Source organism: Vidua chalybeata, chromosome 2 (assembly GCF_026979565.1).
Source record: "Vidua chalybeata isolate OUT-0048 chromosome 2, bVidCha1 merged haplotype, whole genome shotgun sequence".
In the NCBI taxonomy this organism is placed as follows: domain Eukaryota; kingdom Metazoa; phylum Chordata; class Aves; order Passeriformes; family Viduidae; genus Vidua; species Vidua chalybeata.
In genome coordinates, this window is record NC_071531.1 from 91,796,198 (window position 1) to 91,818,161 (window position 21,964).

The window sequence follows — 21,964 nt, forward strand, 5'->3', positions numbered from 1 at the left end:
CAGGCCAGCAGGCCCTGCTATGTGTTCTCACATGAGTGACAGGGGCTAAATGTTAAGCAGTAATCTCCTAACTCCCCCTTGCAGAATGAATAATGTGGAAGAGGGAAAGCTGAACTGCTGTTGCAGCATTTGTCTGCTTTCCTTGGTAGTCTCATTCTCTTTAAGAAAAGGTAATACTCCTAAAGAAAGGCAAAAAATTAAAATCATAACCTTCTAAGTGAGTAGCAAAAATTAAAACTAAAGAAAAAAAAAGACATTAAAAACAGGTAAGTGACAGCATCTGTGTAAAACATCAAACTGGTAGCCATATGCAGAAATTATACAGAAGAGATATATTAACAGAACTATAAATCAAGAAATAAACTAGAATAAATTTGCTCAATAAAAGAGAGTTAAGTCCTCATAGAAGGCTACAAGCAAACAGGGGGAAAGCTCAGAAGTTTGCTAGGGTGGGGAGGCATCGGGACTCCAACTGCTACACTCAACTAGCAAACAAAACGTAAGTTGTTAAAAAAAACCAAAGGCACGAAATTACAAAAGAAAAATGCATTTCACTTCTTAAAATAGTTAACAATAAATTTGCAAAATATATACAAGACATTTACTCACATCAGCAAGGAATTCCAATTCACCATGTTTTGGGAAGACAATGGTAAAGGAGCGGTGTGCTAAAGAGCCCTACCAGTTCAGATTCCTAACTTCAGGCACCACTTTTCTGTATCCATGGTCAAAATGGTTGCAGCAACAGAGACTGACAAAAACATGCTACATCAGGAAGGAGCCAACCTTCTCCTCCTCCTCCCTGTCCAATCTCTTCTTAGCAGGCTGAAATTTTGCATCTGTGGGGGATGATACAATTTTCGCTTCCTCATTTATTCTATGTATTCAACCCTTAAGAGCTAGCTTTAAAATACCAGTCTTGCTTTGAAGGATATTACTTCATTAGCAGTGCTTTTGGTAAAAGGTCTTTAAAAGGCAGACAACTCACCCTCTGGAATGAGTCCATCTTCTTTACACTCTCTAACCACAATTCTCATTTTCCCAAACCAAGCACTTCTCAACAAGTTAGGCGAGGTTCACAGACATAAAAAATTCAAACCACCTTTTATTTCCATACTTTTTTTAACTCCCAACTCATACTAAACACTTTCACATGTTTTATGCCAGATACTTATATGAAATATTCTTTTTTTAATTTTCTAAACTCCTTTTTAATTGCTACATTGTCCAAAAGCAAGAAACTACCCCCAACAACACTCCTGCTCCACTGGGAGCTGTGCAAACGATCCCAAAGTATTACGGGGTCTCCAAGATAAGTACACACATTCCCATGGGACGTATTTCTTTTCCTCAAAAAGGGAGCAGTGCTGTGCACAGAGACTGTGGGATGCCAGAAATGCAACACATGGACTAGAGGAACTGTAGACACCTGCCTACCCTTCGTACAGAGGTGGTAGCAGTAGCTGCCGTGTTCATATGGCCAGGAGATCTTCATGCAGCAGACCTAGCATGCAATGGATTATTTGGAAATAGAAGACTTCCAAGCTTTTTTGCTCCTATCAGCAGCAACAAGGATTCAAGGAATTACTCGGAAGTTCACCTGCAAACTTCCTGTTTGCAAAATCCAGAGCTTTTAAGAAGTAACTCAAACTTACTATCAAGTTCAGAGTAGTGCAGTGACTCAGAGGAACAGGGTCTAGTGGGTCAAAGAGACAATGCCACTAGTCATCTTCATTTGACAGCCACTAAAAAAGCTAAGGAATACCCAGAAAACAAGTGCACACTATCCTGAGAAGGGTTCCTTCTGCATCAAGCTTCTAATACAAGGAAGTATGAGGGAACCCACACAAAAACCCCCAAACAACAGTTTGCTCTACAGTTACCAGTTTCCACCTAGACACAGACATTTGGGTCAGAAACCCAGCTTTTCACACATCAGTGAAGAACTGTTTAACACTGTAGTAAGAAAACAGACTTAATTTCCACTGATTTTCAGAGTGAAAAAGCTAAAAATTTCAATTTAATGAACCAAGAGGAAGGAAACACAATAATTAAAAGCCTTTATCCTGTCCTTTCTGTGTGCAATCTGAAAACCAGAACTCCAGGCAAGAACATGACAAGAGTTTCATTCAAAGGAGACAATTTGCTTTAAGAGCAGAAGACTCAACTACAAGCAACACTGCCTTTTAATATCAGTCATATGGGATAAGAACACAGAAACAACAGATAATATCCTAGGCAACTTGACACTGTTAATAAAAGACATAGGGAGGACAGAGTCGTGAAAAGGCCATCCTAGCTGAAGAATTTTAAGATGGAAAAGATAAAACTACTCATGGAACCAAGAAGTTACCCTGGAAAGCTACTGCAATAATATACCATACTTTGGCTGAAGGGAGTAATTTGCATACATTTCCCTTTGTAAACTTCAGGACTAGAAATGTATGAACTCAGATTTAGTGCTTGTCCACACAGACCAGTTTAACTGAATATTAAGTTTCAATAAAGTTAAATTCTGAACTGATACTTTGCTGTTAAAGCATGTTCTGTTGCTTTAGCTTTAGCCAAACCTTATTACTAAATGGAATCTAAAACAGAAAGGGTTTACAAAGACTCTTTTTGTTTCCACTGAGTACATGAAAATAAATTACTGCAGCTTTCCCATATATAATAAAAGGTGTGGTCTTTTCTAGATGATAGATTTGGAGAACAGCACATCTGCTGAGGCTCTGGCTGGCTGGAGACCCCCTGTTTTCCACTGACCTCCTGATTCCCTTCAAACTTTCAAATGCAACCAAGGGGGTGTTTTGGCTTAGAGATTCCTAGTTAGTGGAAAACTGGGGGCCAAAGCGTGCATTGAAGTTGCTATAAAACCTTATTCATTCCTATAAAATCTTATCCCAAATAATTAGGTTTAACACTGATACACAGTATGCTTGGGGTAAGAAAATTCAACAACAAAACCACTGAACCTCTTCAACAATTTCCTATCTTCAATTAAGAAAAATAATTCTTGACAGCCAGACATGACACCCCACTTGCTCCTCCATTTTTCTCTTCCCTTCCTTCTCCTCCTCAAATCCCGGAGAATCAGCAAAATTGGAAGTACTCTTTCGGACAAACATTTCCACTTGGAAATGTTAAGTGCAGTTTTTTCAAAATTCCTATATATCAACAAATCCTGAAGGCAAACAGATTTAGTGAAAATAGGAGGAGCAAATGCCTGAATGATCTTTAGTTTCTCATTCTATTTTTCAGAAGCATGTCATCTCTTCCTAATTTTTAAAAAAGTCTTAATCAAAGGACTTATGTTACTTAAAGTTTGCATGCTCTGCATGGCACCTAGCAAAATGAGCAACCTTCTTTTTGCAAGGTGGTTAATAAAGGCTACCTGGAAGTTTACAGGGTTTCTAGGATGCCCAGTGGAAAACCTTATGATAACTGTACAACTATTACTACATACGTATCCTAGGAGACCAAAGAGCTTTCATATTTAAGAGCTTATTTCCCAGCCACCCTCTCGATACACATCTCATGCAATTATAAATAATACAAACAGCCATGAGAAAGGAGGAGATTGGTTTAATTTCAGGCAGAAGGTACACAAACCTCTGCTTGTATCTGCATAAATGTTTCATTTTATTTCACCACTTCTCACATTCTGACTACAAAGATTCTCTGTAAGATTATCTCACGTAATGTGTTTTTAGAATTGAATTTTACAACTGCGCAAAGCTAAAATTTTTTTAATCTTTAAAAATTCACACACATACATACAAATCACCAGAAAGAGCCTTTGTATTTAGTTAAGTGAAATCTAGATTCCTGACCACAACATTTTGCAAAGCATCATCCCGTTAAAAAAAAAAACAAACAAACCCATACCAGAGAACAATATAATTTAGGAAAAAGTCTAGGAAAAAGAATTTTTTTAAAAATAAACAAAAAGCACAAACCAGCTAATTTAAAAGAGACTCACTTTCCACTTCATGTATGAATAGCCTATGCATTTGAAACAAGCCGAATCAAAAGCATCCCCCACATTTCTTGTTTGCAATTCTCATCACAAGGTCTAACCTGCAGTTAAGGACTCGGCGCTCAGCCTCTGAAGAGGAGCATCCTTAAAATGCCGAGCAGAGCTCTGGAAACACCCTGGTACGATTTCTTGGCAGCCGGAACCCAGGATCTGTTACAAAACCTGCAACACAGAGCACGACAGCCCCTTCCTTTCATCACCTTTTTAGTCTACATTTCTTAGCTTTCCATCCCAGTGGAGATGAGGAGGCAACACAGAACACCTGCCCAACAGGAAAAGAAGAATATACTGTTGATCTCCTGGAGGAGGGGATATCACATGACAACAAGGAACTCCAAGGAAAAAGGTTGTTGGCATGCTGGTATACACAAATTAATTCACCAACGGGTAATTAAAACAGGACCAGTTCCTCCTAAAGCCACTAAGCAGCTCTTGGGGTTTGATTTCCTTAAAGCAGTAAATTAATCACCTAACCTCACACGAATATGAGTGAAGCCCTAACAGCGGTGGCTCAGCAAATATTAACCGGAGCAGAAGCCAGCGTAAAAGATCTGCAGGCACTCTCTTACACTGTGTCCTTTTCAAAACCTAAATTTAACATTAAAATTAACTGCAGGCTAAAATGTTGCCAGCAATTTCTCATGAATGCATAAGCTACTCCACGTAGCACATCAGTTTTGTAAGAACACCTCGCAGAATGCGGGGATGACCTGTGCAGGAATCCTTACAGTAACGCCGTTTGTATGGTGGCTTTACAACACAGATGGGACATTTCGAGTCCCTGTCATGCTATATGCTATAAATATTATGTAAAGCAACACAATGTTTGCAAGAAAAACAACAAAGTAGATTATGTAACATTTTTTCTTTCTTCCACTCCCCTATTTCAGAAAATTCTACTTTTTTAAAGAAGAAAATTAAAGTGGAATATTGAAACTCTTCTCAAAACTGCACATACTTTCTGAAAGTCTAAATTTTTGTACAGTTTTATAATTCACTATCTCAATACTAGAGGTATATTCAATGCAGAAAGTCCATTTTACATCCTGAAATTGCTTTACTGTCCATTTTACATACCTGAAATTGTCGATTAAAAAAGAAGGGGAAAATTATTATGGTTTTCTTTCAAATTAAGTAAGTTTCTGGCTTTTTCAATACTATAAAATCATGCTTATTTGCAGACTCACAAACTACAAACAACTATCTTCCACAGCAGCTTCTATAATGTCTAGTAACTTCAATTGCAAATTGAATACTTCAGTATTATTTTTCCCTTATACTGGACATTATACAAATTACATACAGGAGAGTTGTCAACCAGCTAAATGTGATAACTACCATATCCCTCAAGACTGTCCTCTTCCTTCACTTAGTTCCATGAAGTAGATGAAAAAAAAAAACAAAAAAACCCAATCTACAAACACCATGATAAATGAGCAGTAGAAGAGTGTTCTCCAGCAACAAAGGGTTCAGTCTAAGGTCTCAGTGGATACTTCAGAAGACTTCAGGGTGGCCTTTATAATACCCTCAACTTGAGAAAATATGACTGCAAAGTAAATCATCCCTATGAAAAAGCAGCAAAACTGTTTTTCCTGCCTCTTCTTGGCTTGGTATGGCTTTAAACAAACAGGCTTGGATAAACAGCATAATGAAGAGGACTGATGTTGTTCTGGTTCACGGAATAGCTGCATGGCCTAGATGAGACATCATCCCTGGTGAGACCATCAGATCAGTTAAATAAATTGTCCAGTCAGAAGTAAGGCCCATTCTGCTCCTTCCCATGAAATAAAACCTGTGATGGTATTTCAAAGACATGGCACTAAGAAAACTTTTGACCTCTGCTAGAGACATTTCCAACAGCATTAAAATGACAATGTCAATGATACTTATGCTAGGTTAGCAGCATTTTCTTTGGGTTTTTACATCTACTTGTAAAGCCCCATTTCAGCGGAAGAACCAACACAAACCAATCCCAGCTACTCTGTGAGCACACCAGTGCTACACCTACAGGGGCTTCCTTCAGCACATGTGTCATTAATTAAAGTCATAGCTGGAAAGAGCATTTGCTAAGATAGCACGATTTTTACCATGAGGATCTCAGCTGTATGGAACAGCATGGTGAAACACCACACAGCAAAGGAAGGGGGTATAGGCACAGCCCTCACCCTGCCACACAAAAACTGCTCCCCAACTCAGCGCTGCAGCCCCAAGCCTCCCTCTGCACTTGCAAGCATCAGTGCTGCTCCTTCTACTAAGGAAAGGAGGAGGAAAGCCAAAATCTGCCTGCTCAGCCAACAGGCTGAACAAGAATTCTGGGTGTGAGCCCCAGAACTGCTTTCAGAAGCCATGTCTTCAAAAGACCTGAGTGGCTGAAGGAAGCCTGTTCTCCAGAGTGTTGGACCTGTTCCCTCCAACAACATAGAGTTTAACACACAGACTCTGTAGCTTTAGTAGTACTTTGCAACACAAAATTTAACATTTTAAGATTTCATTTAAACTAAGGCATGCCACATGATTGAAAAGAGCAGCTGAATAATGAGATTTATGGGAAAGAAAGAAAAACCTACCACAAAACCCCATATTATACCTACCTAAAAAAAAAGTACTCACAAAGGAAAAGGTAAACAACTTTTACCCTCATTAAAAAGTTGAGAAATGTGCACACCACCACTAAAATATAATTAATACACAGCCTTCAGGAGAGTCCAAAGGAGCAATTTAATTAACCACCCACTGATTTCATAAATGACAAGAACACACAAAGGTAATGGCACCTTATAATTGAAAATGTCCTGTTTATTTAGCTGAGCAATTGTGCTGGTCTATGTTGTGCATAAATATGAGGAAACACATTTTCAACTCATGACATTTTAACTTTGTAAGGTGTAACAGAACAACATACTGCCAATGATACAGTCACTGTATACTCCACTTATTTAACGCCTTTACCCAATAACTCTAAGTCACTGACAATCATAAAGGTTTTAACCTTTATGAATTTTTCTGATGGGCTTTTTCTACACCCTCTTCAGAAATGTGGAAGGACTGAGAGGAAAAAAAAAAAGAATTTTACTGGTATGCCACTTCAAACAAACTATTGTCTCATTCAGGGACTTAGTTTGAATCTGTAGCTCTCCCATTTTTGTATAAAGAGACCATCCGTAAGCCAGATTAAATATTTCTGCTGATGCTCTTCTAAACTCATCATTTTCTTTCTTTTCTTAAACATGAAGAAAGCTTCCTTTCAGCTACTACACATCCTTTATAAAGGCTAAATAGAAGCAGCTCTTACCAAGGTAGGAAAAGAACGTAGCAAAACATGTGAAAGGCTCTTCCCTGTTTTTTCATTGAACCTTTCAGAGATAAAGCTGGAATTAATATTCCTTTTTGCATTCACAAAACTCAAAATGCCTCTGTGCTGCTACATTAAAACCATCAAAGTCTATTTGACTGAACATGAAACAGAGCAACATCTGAATTTATGAGCTGTTCATCTCCCTATCTAATGGACACACTTAGAAGCATTCAAAAGCAATGTGAAGAAACAGGAGAAGGCCCAGAGAGGGGAAAGATGATCAAAGGACTGGAAAGTCTGCTGTATGTGGAGAGGCTGAGAGAATTGGGTTTGTTCAGCCTTGAGGAAAGGCTTAGGGGAGACTTTATCAATGTGTTCCAGTATTTAGAGGGTGGCTACAAAGAAGCTGGAGACTCCTATTTTACAAGGAGACACATGGAAAATGTGAGGGGCAATGGATACAAGTTACCTCTGTGAAGATTCTGATTGGACACAAAAGAAACGTTTTTCATAACAAGAACAATCAGCCATTGGAATAATGTCCCCAGGGAAACTGTGGATTCCCAAATGCTGGACACTTTCAAGATGCATCTGGAAAGGGTGCTGCACCATCTTGTCTAGCCTGTACTTTTGTCAAGAAAGGCTGGACCAGATGATCCTTGAGATCTCTTCCACCCTGGTATTTTCCGATTTTATTACTTATACTTGCTTTGGGGCATACATAATTTAAAATAACAGACTGGAGAAATTCTTCAGGCATAGAAGTCTCCATGGCAAAGCTGACTTGCTAGATTTTTAAAAGGCTTTTCCTTTTAAAAGGCTTTCCTTAAAAGGATTCAACAACATACCATACAATGATCCTCAGCAGTCCAACACCACCACAGCAGCAGGGTGTACAAAGAGAGATGTTTTGCACATTGGTCTCAGATCTCTCATCCCACCTGTCCCTCTTATCAGCCACCATGCAATGACATCAATGACTGTACATAACATTGTCTCCCTGCCTACCTAATGCAGAAAAAGCATTCCTCAACAGAAATTGCAGCATTAAATGCTGATCCCAACAGCATCACTATACAATGGAACTACCTGAAGCAATTAGTTCACGTGTACACATTAAATACACGCTTCTGTAATTCTGGATCCAAGAGTGAAATCTTTACCTAGTGGTATTAGCTGGTCATGTTAACTGCTTCTGAGGGCTTCCCATCATTAGGTATTTATGATATTTACTCAGTCTGTAGCAAACCATTACGAGGCATACCTAGCTGGATTAGCTGCCTATCAGTGATGCCACCAGATATATAAACATATTTTTTAAATTATGAAAGCTTCTATTACATTTATGCACTGTGGTTTACTTACCAATCGGATGAGGAAAGAAGCGTTCCTGAATAAATACCATAAAGCATCCTCTAATTTTTTTTCTAAACTTTTCTCTTTTCAAAGTCCTTCCAGCTTTCACGTGTTAACTGAAAGCATTCGTGTCAGAAACTGGCAGGCCCCAGGAACCGCCTGTGCCCCACACCCCAGCAACAGCACCTTTTGGTTCTCAAAGGACTTTTGGGCACATTACTGCAGATGGAGCACTACAGTATTTTCCAATGGTTAATCATGGTAACTGCTGCATGTTTCCAGGATGCATTCACCCTGTGAAAATGGTTTAGATTTTCTGCTTCCAAATGTTATAGAAAATATAGTGCTTAAATTCTAATACACCATTCAACTGCCTGCAGCTTCCAAAACAATCTGGACTGCTCAAACTGAGTTGTTTCTAATGTTTACTGAACATTACTGTTTCTAATGTTACTACTGAAATGAACTTTATCAGAAATAATTACTTTCTTCAAAGCCACCATTGCATTTTGAAAGAAAATAATGCTCCGCAAGTCTCTGAAAGAACCCCATTTACCTATCATATTTCTCCCTAACAACTGCACTCAAAGTTTCTCCAGTGGTCTTACCTGCACTAAGAGCCCACCCATAGTTCACAGATTCCATGTGCTAAATTAACAAGGTAAAAAGTATCAGGAAAGAGACTGACCACAGCTAGAAAAAAAACTTAATCAGACAATGCTTGTTACAAGTGTTGTGCTCCACTGGGGAAAGCTCTCAAAGATAAGCAGTGTTTTGTAACTCACCAAAAGTCTGGTAACTCACCTGGGATGCAGGACAGATGGAAAGTAGCAGGGAGTCCTCACTAGCACAGAAGAGCTCTTAATTTTTCACAAAGTACCAGAACTTCCCATTGCAGCAAGCAGAAATACCAGATCTGGAAGGCTACCTTCCACAAAACCTTCCTGTAGGAATTCCTGTACTGCCTGTTTCTTTTTAAGTGGGTTAAATGCTGCCTATTTCCCCCCTACTGTTAGGAAGATTATTTTTTCCTTTATAACAGCATTCTCCCAAGTTCTCTCCTACACAAGTCTGAAGAGAGAGACAAGGTTGTTGGCAGCTTGTTTATGACACTGGCCCTCACTGGCCTTCCCCAGTCAGCCCAGGACTGGCTGCCCGTCCTCCTTCCTGGGGTGATCCTTCAGCCCACTTCTATGGGATATGGGATGGATGCAAGGAGATAAGTTATTAAGTGAAAAATAATTCATTTGAAGTATTACATGAGAGATACAAGTAGTCTACTAATAGCATCTTCTGGATTAATTTCTAATTCCATCAGGTCATGGCACAGCAAAGTAATTTAAATCAAGGGATTTAACAGCATTTTCAATTAGTTTAATAATGCTAAACCTTACTGTATATATTCAAGTATTTAACTCACAAGAGCTGTTTTTTTTTTTTTTTTTACTATTCTGTAGCATTAGTTTAAAAATCAAATGGATTTAATTACCATTCTTGGTAGAGAACCTTATTTAAATTTTACAAGAATAATGAAAATAAACAATACCATTTCACATTTAAACACAACTTAAACCTTTAAATTTAAAAGAGCTCAATTAAACAAATCATATTGCTTATTATTACAAAATTAATTATTTTGGTGCAGTAATATTGCTTTTTTCCCCATCTGCCCCTACTGCCACCAAAGGCTTGTTCAATTCTTACCACCGAACAGCCCTTCCATTTGCTGGTGTTCCACCACAGCACACAATTTTGAAAGCAGCAGAGTCTTGCCTTGAGCTTGGATCATAGCCCCCCACAATCTCTTCCTTCCAAAATTACATTTGCATTCTCAAAATTAGAATAAATAGAAAATAAAGTATTGTCCAGCATGGTTTTTCAGTTTGACTGCCTCAACACCAACAGGCTTGCTCAGCACAGGGCTGGCTCTCGCACAACCCACGCAGATTCCTCAATCCAGCAGCTCAGACAACACTTGCTATGTTTTACCAAGTACCTGCTGCTGACTGCTTCCATTTGCACAGGCTTTCCCATGGCTTCTGGTTGTACAAGCAACCCTCAGGGTGCCTTTCACTGGCTCTATCTCCTTTCACATTTCAAGAGAAGAGAACACAGGGCTCAGCTCAGGTAAGTTGTAGCTCACAAATTCAGATCTTATGCCATCTGCCTACATCTCTACTAGCATCACAGCTGAAGGGTTATTTGGAAAATGTCTTATGTATGTACATTACCTGGTTTTAATGGAATACAAAATAGACAATTCTACTCAAAGAAAAATACACAGACTATCTGCTGTAAAACTGTCTGGGCAAACAACATTAAGATTCCTTAAGGACAGCAAATGTCCTTAAACTCAATTTTCTGAATTGAGGGGAACCCACTCTACTGCTACATTTCCTAAGTAGTTTCTTACAGAAGAATTACATTAAGAATTAAGGAAAAATTCAGTTATTTCCATGTCAAGGCCCGCATTCCCTTTTTATAAACTCAAGGATTTCTAAATACATGTAAACATCTTAAATAAATAAATAAATAAAACACTGGGAAATTTTTCTTCCAGAATCGCTTTGTAGTGTAACAAGAACGGTACTTTTCCTTTACTGCATTATTATGTTCTGGTACTAACCCATAAGTTCACACCGTTTTCATTTCTTTATTGCCAATAGCCATCTAGAAAATGCTGCCATCAATAGTAAATCTACATGAAGTCACACTCCTCTGGTGCATTTTTTGAATAGCAATCAGTTCATAACAAAATCCTGTTTGGTTTAAATTCAGTTTATTCTTCAATTACTCTGCTAGCCCAACTCTAATTTATTATATTTTCTGGTACATTTGATTTTGAATATTATGACATCCTGGCTTATGCCATTAGAGAGGAAACATAAAATGGTGAGGATGTCTAGGGACGGCTGAGAGTAAGATAGCAACAGCCTGGAAAATTAACAATACACTGTCTGTGCTCAGCTAGACTGCCCCTGCATTAGCACAAAAAAAATATTTCTCTAATATAGACTTGTCATCCAGGAATAGCCTCAGGGGCACCATAAAACCCCAGCCAACACAACATGCAGCTGGGTTGGTTGGGTGGGCGGACAGCAGCCTCTCAGCACTGGGGCAGCTCAGCTGCAGAAGAAAGGAAACGCTGGCCCTGCTGCTGCTTGGAACTCACCAAAGAAAGAAACCAACACGGTTCTAAATGCCATCAATACTATATACATGGATTTTTTTGGTTGGCTTTTTTTAGCCTTGCATTGTCTCAGTCCTAGCTACCATTGCTTTCTCCCAGCACCCAAGGTGAAATAAGAGGCAGCAGCCAGAAGCTGGCTCAGAAGCCCTTTCTTGAGAAGCTGGGTAGAAGTGAGGGCTTCACCTTCCCCTCCAGCTTGGTGACCGACTGCATTATCCTTCAGGGCACACTGCCAGCCCCACCTGCTTACTCAGGCTTTTGCCAACAAGGGAAGCTCTCAGTGCACTGCTCTGTCCTTCAAAGATGCATCCTCTTTCGCTTACTTCTTACTCCTGCCTAACATTTGGCATTGGAGCTCCTGAATCCAGAGAATGGAGGGGCAGTCTTGATAGGAAAATATCAGACTCTTGTATTCATATCCGACCTTTTTTTCCTGCAACAGATTCTGACAACCTCAAACATGAAAAATGCTTATGTTTCTGCACAGCTTGCTCTGTCCCAAGAAATTCCACACTGCGTTTCGAAAAACAATGCGTATTTCCCTTCTTTTGTCTGTTGTTCTGAAAGCAGCTTACCAAAACAACAGGCAAGAGTGAATGCTTTACATCCAGGCAGGCCCATAAGAGGCTACCAGCATTGGAAAGAAGTTGCAGTGAGGGAAATCTGGCTGGACCCAAATCCTCACTCATTACTTTGTCCTCCAGAAACAAATCAAGCAGACTTATTTTCCCCTAAATGATAATATAGTTTTCAGCTGTCTCTAAGCGGTCTTGTAGCTCAGACAGTATTTCCAACTCCTTCTAAACCTCACAAGCAATAAGGATTTTACTAATGATGTAGTTGCTGCAACTGATGCATTAAAAAGACTATGTCAAAAATTACATGTAAACGATGCCTACAATTACATGGAGGTAATTTACAAAACAAAGAAATGCCATGCTTTAGCTTATCCACTGCATTTCAATTTTCCCTCACTTCTCCTGAACCTATGTTGTAACTCAGTTGTTTCTGCTCTGAAGCTTTTTTAACCCTGCAACTCAACCCCACACAAAGGACAGACACAAAAGGGAGTGGCAGAAAGGATGCTTAAGCATACTTCCACTGTTAAGTTACTTGATTTCACACTTAGGAAACCCCACTGAAAGACAGTTATTGGTGCATGAGAAATAGGGAGTACAGTTATAGCTGGTGAAGCCTGATGGAGTCAGAGCAAATCAAATCAGGCCAATTTAGGCAGATGAAGAGGGAGAGAGGGGCTCTCCCCTCCTGTTAAGTGCTATCACATGCCCCAGTGTAATGCAACATTACCACCATGATGAGGAAAAAAAAGTGCCTCTCATTTTGGTGCGCTGGTACCAGGAAAACACACCAGCCAAGTTCTTCAGAAGCAATGACAACTCCGGCTGTAATCATTTTCTCTTCTCAATCCCGTGTAGTCACCTGCCTATGCTTACACTGCAAATCAATGCACACGCTCCAGTGTCTCCCTGCACCTGCTCTCATTACCCTGTGTTTGAAACAAATCCTGAACTGAGACTGGAGACTTGATTTCACTTCCCAGTGGGCAGAGTAATCATCAATAATTGATGCCAGTTCGTTTCATTTGGGGCACTGCTTTGGGCGTGCAATGGAGAGTTACAGTATGCACCAAGGAAAGGAGGATTTGTATATAAAATGATTTGATAATCTGAAAAAATCCCTCAGTAAACAAAGGAAATTTACAGATAATCGTATTAAAGATTAGAGTTGTTTTAAAACAATGCAGAATGTATTCAAGAACATCTGGGAAAAATGATGGTAGTATTAAACGCAAAATCTTTGGGGAAAGTATCTTCTCCCTCAAATAGGAAACAGTAATTAATTAATTATGAAATCCTAATCCTTGTCAATTTGTGTTAAATCAGAGCACTCTTTCTAATAAAGACTTATCACTATACTTAAATGCAATTTTATATATGAATACTTAATATATTTACATAAAGTTTTAACTCTGATTAAATGATTGCTTGATTATTTCATTTATTAATTGCTTCCAATTTATTTCAAATTTGAGAAGCAGGATAATTTTATGTTAAAAAACTAAGTTTAATATAAAATAAGGACAGAACAACCTGTGGACTGCCTCAGTCAGATAAAAATATATCACGATAGCAAAAGAAATTTGATGTCTTTCCTTTCATGTTTACTCATCAGCTGGAAAATTAAGAAAATAACTCCTTTTATCTTACAAAGGTTAATCTTTTTCCATCACCCATTTACTGTGTTCTGAAGTTGTGGTGTGGCGATTTATGTGAAAATCCCCACAATGAAACCCATAAACTGTTCCTGATATTTTCTATAATCAATGCTGACAAATAACAGTACTGCTCTTCTATTTAAACAGCGCATGACTGAAGCTCCTCACTGCTGTAATTGCTGATGGCATCAAAAGACTATTTACTTCACAACTAAAAAGTAAACACTACAGAACTGAACAATTATTCAATTGGTAAAAACATCCTGGATCATATTTCTATAATATATTTCACTACGGTATTTCTACTCTATTCTTCCATAAAAATACTTAAGAGCTAAATCTGGCAGGATTTCTAAGAGAAAGAAGGGAAGGAAAGGAAGGAAGGGAGAAAAGAAAAGAGAAGAGAAAGGGCTTGTTTTTTACCTTTTTATGCTGTTTTACTTTTTCACATACAGAAATTAATTTTATATATACACACACACGTAAAGTTCAAGCAGACAAACAGAATGTTAACCAGATCTCTACAAGCAGCAATTGAGCCTTAGCAAAGAAAGCCCATCAGGGATGCTTTGTTGTAACCATATCATCATAACTGTGCTGAATTCAGTGACTTCCTTGGGAGCAGAAGCAGGCAAAAGGACCCTCATGCCCATAAAGGACCCTATGGAGTCACCACTGTGGATTCAATTGTATGGTCAAGTTACAGGGATGGCAAAATACGACTCAACATGTGATACATCACCTGAAAAATTATATATACAGGATAGCAATTGCTCCTAACACACATGGGTGCATTGTAGCAAAGTCCCTTCTCTCCTGCATATCAACTTAAATTGCTTAGCAGGTTTTTGGGTATAGACAGGCTTGCCTTTAGGAACACCTCAGAACAAACCATGTTCTTTATCCTCAAAGTCAGTATCAGCTAAAACATAACTCTCTCCTTTTTGACAATTTGAGGCAAAAATAAAAATCTCAGCACAACATTGACATTACTGTGTAAAGTAAGTTGCCTTCACTGAACTTGAGGCTTACTTAAAGGCTTCACCTGTTGTGAAACTCACACGTGATTGTTCGTAGAAGGCAGCAAGTCAAGCTGTACCTGAAATTTCCTAGTCAAGTATCTTCAACTTTGTAACAGCACAACACTTCAGAACATTTCCTGGCTTCACAGCTTTCCAAACTTTTCAAAATGAGTTAGGAAAGCATTACACTTCTACAGCGTTTCTCTGGTCAATGGCACACATCCCTTACTGCAAAAGAAAGGACTGTTAACAGTTTTCATTTCACACTCCAGTAACCCAAAATCTTGTGTTACCACTCACTTTAGCGTTAATTTTCCCACAGATTCTCTTTTTCTGCTTACACGGCAAGACAGCTCAGGTCAAGTGCTCAGACAAGCTGTGCTGCTGATTCTCCTTTTTACCACCACTGAATCACCTTCACTTTTGCTTCACCGCAAAGTTATTTTCCCTGCAAAAAAGCCGTAGAGCCACATTCAATAGCAAGTCAGCAGCTACAGTCAAAATGGATTTCAAAGTGGGAAAACACCCTCCTCACAACTAAATCCTTATAGATTATTTATGCAGGATCATTCCAACACTGTATAAATACATCACAACATGTATATTTGCTGCTGTACATGTGGTGAAGTCCAATTCAGTTCATGTCCCTTCCAGCTACAGAATGTAAAAGTATCAGTGCTGAACAGACATGCTGAGCAAACCCCCTGGTAACAGGAATGAAGAGTAGTTACTTTGTCAGACAAAGTAGAAAGATACCTTTTTTACTGGTGATTTCAAAAAAACATCTGGGAGCTGTCACTGAATTCTTACGAGGCTTTCTTATGTGTATGTACAGACCTAACTTACACATTTTTAAGACATTGGCATGAAATGCATGACAGACTCACAAGTATTTTTAGCCTAATCAAATCTGAATTAGTCTAGCCGTATCTTCAACATCTAAAAGGCATTGAAATAGTTAAGAAGCAAACCTAAAATCTGAAGGCATTCAATACTAGTTTAATACTAGGCAGGAAACCCTGTGAATTTTAAACCTTCAAGCTTCATCTGAAACAGAAATGACAGTTTAGCAATGGACTAATTGTAAAAACAGTCCAGGAATTGACCAGTACTAATTTTTAATTAACATAAAGGCAGGAAAGAACTATTTTACTAATTCACTGGGTGAGCCTTCATTAGCTTCTGTCAATAACAATAAAAGGCTGAGAAAACTGCTCTAGAACAAACAAGACATAAAAACAGGAAAAAAGAGGCCAGACAGAAGGAAACCCTCATCAACCTGCTCCGGAAGAAGCTTGACTGAAAATGTTTTTTGAGAAGTTTAAAAAACAAGTTACTTCAGTTCAGAGTTGGGGCAGCCCCCGGGGTGCAGCATGGGTTTGGCTGAGAGCTGTGGTGCACATGCACTGTGTCAAGGGTACTCAGAGCTGTTTGATCAGGATGGGGCTCATGGCAAACTCTCCAACACGATCAGAACGCTTACACAACATGTCAGGATCTATGTGGTCTTGTGATGCATCGACCAGCTTTCACTTATGGTTAATTCAGTCTGGTTAAAAACAAGCGTTAAACAATTTGATTTAAAAAAAGGCAACACAAGAGAAAATTACATGGGCCAGGGCAATAAATCCAGTAAGAAGAGGCAAGAAGACAAAGAAGGATGGGCCATGGGTAAAAAAATTCATCAACTTGGAAGTAACAAGGAATCCACTTCATGCAGAGGAGGCAATAATAGTAACTCGTTTGGGTTTTTTCTGTAACTTTTAACCTCCAAACACGTAGAGGCAACTTAAGATGCAAACTTAAGTATTTAATCTATCACAGATATTCAGTGCACTATCCATGAGGCACACCCAGACATTAATGTCTCCAGCATCTTCCTTGAAATGTGACTTGCTTAGATGGAGGCTACTTGTCCCTAAGATAGACTTTGAACTTGCCGCTCTGCACAGGCTGTTACTGACGCCAGTGGAAGAACCAGCTGTGTTGAAGTCAGAACGTGGTTAGCTTAAGAGCCTTGTAGGGCTTATGGGCTTTCTTCTTGGTGTTTTGGTTTTGCTGGTCAATTAGGGGAATTATTTGGATGACATGGCCAGAGCCACAGAAACCCCCACCAGAGGCTCTATTCTACTGCCACTACGACGTAGCTCATTTCATCTGGAGACTATGAGGTATGTAGACAAAAGCACTTTCACAAAGTAAAACGCACCAACAAAGGTGGCTCACTGATACCAGCCAAGCTTTTTTTAATTTAAGACTTTATTCAGGAATGCCAGCCAAAACTCCATGTCCAGAAAAATCACAACACCTGGATTCTGAAATGTTGCTTTGTATTATAATAAAAACCTCCTGGTTGGTCCTTCCAAAGCAAACATAACATTCCTGTGGCAGAACACGACAGTTTGTCTGAGCATAAGACAGCAATCACAGAAAATCGCTTTCCACAAACTGGTTTCGGTACACAAGCCAGCCTCCATCAACTTTGGTTGAATTTCAGTTTTCTTCTGTTGTGCCAAAAAACCTCTGCTGCACCAGCTTTCTTCTTCCTATCTATGAACCCTGAAAGAAGGATTAGTGCCAATCTGAAGAACAAAGAAAGCCACAGGAAGGTAACAGCTTAAAAAATCTTCCATCACTGGTATTCTTTGGTCTTTTGAGGCCACAGTTTTTGACAATGATACTGCAGTAAGAGAGGGTTGTCTGTGGCAGAGAGCTCAGATTCAAGAAAAAATTGCATGCGAAGAATATAACAAAAATCTACACAATTAATACAACTGCAAGAGTCAATAAAAGCGTCAGCATTTAAGAACACTGACTCGAACCCAATAATAAACTGTGCTTACTCCCAACTGTCTTCTAAAGAGCCAGCCCCTGGGAATACACAACACAGGCATCCTGACATCTTCCACTGGGCTTGTGCAACCTCTTCGGAGAAGGTCATGGGAACACACAGTGGTAGTGTGATCTCGGGGGCTGGGGAACACAGCCTGTATCACACTTCAAAATCACTCCTACTGCAAGGAATGTACAAAGCAGAAGCAGGAAACATGTAGCTCATTTTCCCCCACTTTGCAGAATAATATCTGACAGCACTACACCACTCCAGGCAACACAATCCAAAAGTCCTGGTTTGCCTTTCTGCAGCTACTGGGTGCCTTCCTTTGGCCAGGCACTTATGGGTTCTCCATTAACACAGACCACTTTTCATTGTGCTCTATTTTTAGAAAATGGATAAATAAGTCATAGTTCCTTCTGTTTCATTATTGAAAACTACTTATTACTACCATTTACAACATTTTAAAACTGGATTAGTTCATATATTGGATATACTACTTGAGCAAAGTGCATTTTGTTCTACAAACAAGGGTTCTTCTGAAAAATCCTGTATAGTCCATCAAACAGTGATCAAGTGTGTCAAGTCTCTCCAGTGAAATACAAAACCACTTCCTCTTCCAAGTGACAGAAGAGCCAACAAGAAGAGGTGCTATACTGAACCTTGTTCTCACCAACAAAGAGGGTCTGGTACGGAATGTGAAGCTAGTGGGGAGCCTTGGCTGCAGTGACCTTGGAATGGTGGAGTTTGAGGACCTTAAGGCAGCAAGCAGTGAGCACAGCAGGCTCTGTACCCCAGGCTTCAGGAGAGCAGACTGGCCTCTCCAGGGATCTGCTTGGTTGAGCATCATGGGATAATGGCCTTGAGGGAAGAGGAGCCCCAAAAAGCCAGTTAATATTCAAAGATCACCTCCTCCAAAATGAGGCTTTGAGCAACCTGGTCTAGTGGCAGGTGTTCCTTCCTAGGGGGATTGAAACTAGATGATCTGTAAGGTCCCTCTCTGCCCAAACCATTCTGTGATGACTCAATGATTTCTCTCTGTGGAACTAAGGAAGAACAGCCAGGCAAAACAGAACATCTATTACTCCATCCCAAAGTGAACCAACTCTTCCTGGGTAAAATTACATTCCATATAGCATTGCTCTGACTCATTTATAATCTAATATTTGATCTGGTTTGATGTGGTATTTGATCTAATATTTCATCTGGTGATGACAGTGAGAAAATTCTAGGCACTCTTAACAACATGCTACAACTCCAGAGCAATATCAACTTGCTTACTTGAAGCAAAAATGAGACTGCAAATATTCAGCTATATAACCCCAAGTTTCCATGTCAAAAATAGTTCCCATTATTTGAATGGAAAATATGCAAACCAATTTGAAATCTTGTACATTCACAAGTTATCTGACTTTATATCAAACAGCTGCATGCTTTGGCTTTTGTGTTCACCACCTAACACACAGCTCAGCAGGAAAGACTCTGCAAGAGATTCTGCGCCTGTTCCAGCCCGCAAATTATTTGCTAAACTGACATCAGCTGAAATAAGCATCCATGAGAACATAAAGGACTGACATCTCTGGTACCACCAAAGTGCTTCAGAAATAAAAGACATGCCTGTAGTACCGCAGAGCACATTGCAAGGACGAAGCCAACTCGGGTACACAACACAACAGTGGGGCTGGGAGCATCTCCATATGTGTCAAGGTGCAGCCCAGTCCCATCAGCCACCTAAACTATCTCATGTAGAATACAGAGCAGTCGGTATGAAAACACATGACAGGTTCAGCCCATGAATTTAGCAAACATAAATCCTGAAAACACATACATGCAGGCTTATCATTAAGCCTAAGAACAGACCCTCTCATTGCAAAAGAAATATCCAGATGTTTAAAATTAAGCATATGCAAGCACAAATATCTACAGAATTAGAACAAAAAGAACACAAAAAGTACATGCCACAATATTATTAATTTTTATTGCTCCATAGAAACCTTGACCTATCAATTATATAACTTAATACTAATATTTAAAAGCATTTTCATCTTCAAAAGTCACTACAATTTCTAAAGGACAAACTCCACTGACCTAAGAAAGCAATTAAACAGCAGGCACTTCAGTGGTGTCACATTAAAAATGCTTCTGCAAACCAAATCAACACAGAATTTTCAAATACCAGAGACAAGCCACTGCCATATCAAATAGGCAACCAGCTTCCTCTGGCGCCTTTTAAACCAGGGAGCATTTTAACACCAAATAAGTGTTGTTTTCTTATTAGTTACAGCAGTAAATGTCCAGTAGCTCTTTAAACAAGCAACATTTTACTGATGCAAGGCAATAATTTATATTTATTTAACATCTAGTACACATTTCATGTTGATATTGTTGGTATAACTTCTTTCCAGTTGCTTTCAAATATGTTAACATTTTTTAGAAGTACAGAAAAATGAGATGAAAGAAGAGGGGGATATTTTGGTATATTTTCAGATATACAGTTTTAACTAGTAGCTAACAAACTTCTGCTGTTTTTTAGTAATATAAATACAGTACTAAAATATATACCATAAATATATACCAAGATTGAGACCACTCAGTATGGGTAAAGGCTTACAAAAAAATAAACTTTCACTGAGGTGATCAGTGCTTCCATGAGAGCACACAATAAACAAATGCCAAATGCTGCAATGCCAAAGCCACCATTTTTGGCAGTACAGGTTTTAGTAAGCTTATTTTTTAACCCATCTCAGGAGCCTAACAGTATTTTTCCACCCAATCACCGGCTTACATTCCTCTTGCAAAGTTTTGTCCCTGAACAGTCACACTTTTTATTGTTTTGGTAACAGAAAATTCAGGTGCAGTCTTCGGAAAAGATACTATCTTTGCAAATCTCAGGCCTGAGTCCAAGGCCCTGGGCTCCCTCTTGCTGAAGTCACCAAGCAAAGTAAAGGGTCAGTATAGTTAGAAATTCAGTACTGAAAACTCATAGCAAAACAATGAGTTTTAAGATCCATACATTTTCGAATTGCAACAGAACAAGCACTTTAAAACATAATATTACAACCTTTTTTTATTAAAAAAAAATCTACTTGGGCACAATAGTGTTATTTGCAGCCTGCTGACTCTGGAGTTAATAATTTTATATTGTACTGTGTTCAGGAGAGAGGATTCCTTAGTGATCTGATAATTAGAAAAAAAAAGAGTAATTATAAAGGACTCCTATTAAGTCTTACAGTTCTAGCAAGTACACTGATATAACTTGTTTCCATTTTAAGGAAATTTGTTTTAATAAAGACAGGGCAGCATATGGTACTAACATGTTTATTTTCCAAGTGGAAGGGACACTAACCAAAACCATCTGATGTTTCTTCCTAAGCCTCCTTGATCTGCTGCTGGATTGCAGCTTAGAATAAAGCATTACAAAGCCAGAAGAAGTGGGTAGAGGAATAAAAAAAATAAAATCAGTAATTCAAAGTGTTTATTTAATGAGAGCGCGGTTCAGACCAGTTCCTATTTTGAACATAAGTTCGAAAGTATTTATGATTGGAAATTTATTTCCAGAGACTATCAAATGTAGTCCAAAGCTAATCCCTCACAGACATTTTTTACTCTGCACACAGACAAAAACCAAACCCCTAAATCACGTAATTAAAAGAGGAATTAAAGGAAGCTCAGAAGTACTTAATAGATTTCTAGAGAAGTAAACAATCAGCACTATGCATTATGAACACGGTAGGAAAAGTCACCAGGGACTACCAGATTCATCCCCACCAGAGCTCCAGGAACGGTTTTCTCAGTTAGTTGACCAAGTACTATGACTCTGTCAAGAGAATGATAATTCTAAAGCACGCCTTGTTAAAAGTATAAAAGACGAAAACTTTTCTAACCACCTTTTCAGTACTAAGAGCTAACTAATGAGGGGAGAAACCAGGGAGTGTGGGTCAGAGCTCCCGAGGGCTAGAGTGAACCTTTGGAAATAGCTGCCAACCACAAGGACTC

General features: G+C 39.0%; 1 protein-coding gene across 2 annotated transcripts in view; it reads right to left on the reverse strand.

Moving 5' to 3' along the window:
• Nucleotides 1–21,964, reverse strand: part of LNX2 (ligand of numb-protein X 2) — a 60,163-nt gene that overhangs the window by 37,538 nt on the left and 661 nt on the right. Inside the window, exon 1 of one of the 2 annotated variants that reach the window (XM_053936128.1) lies at nucleotides 15,436–15,461. The exons of the other annotated variant lie outside the window; for it this stretch is intronic. The gene's annotated coding sequence lies outside the window, so the exon portion shown is untranslated. Of the gene's footprint in view, nucleotides 1–15,435; nucleotides 15,462–21,964 lie in introns of those variants that run through there. 2 annotated transcript variants of the gene reach the window in all.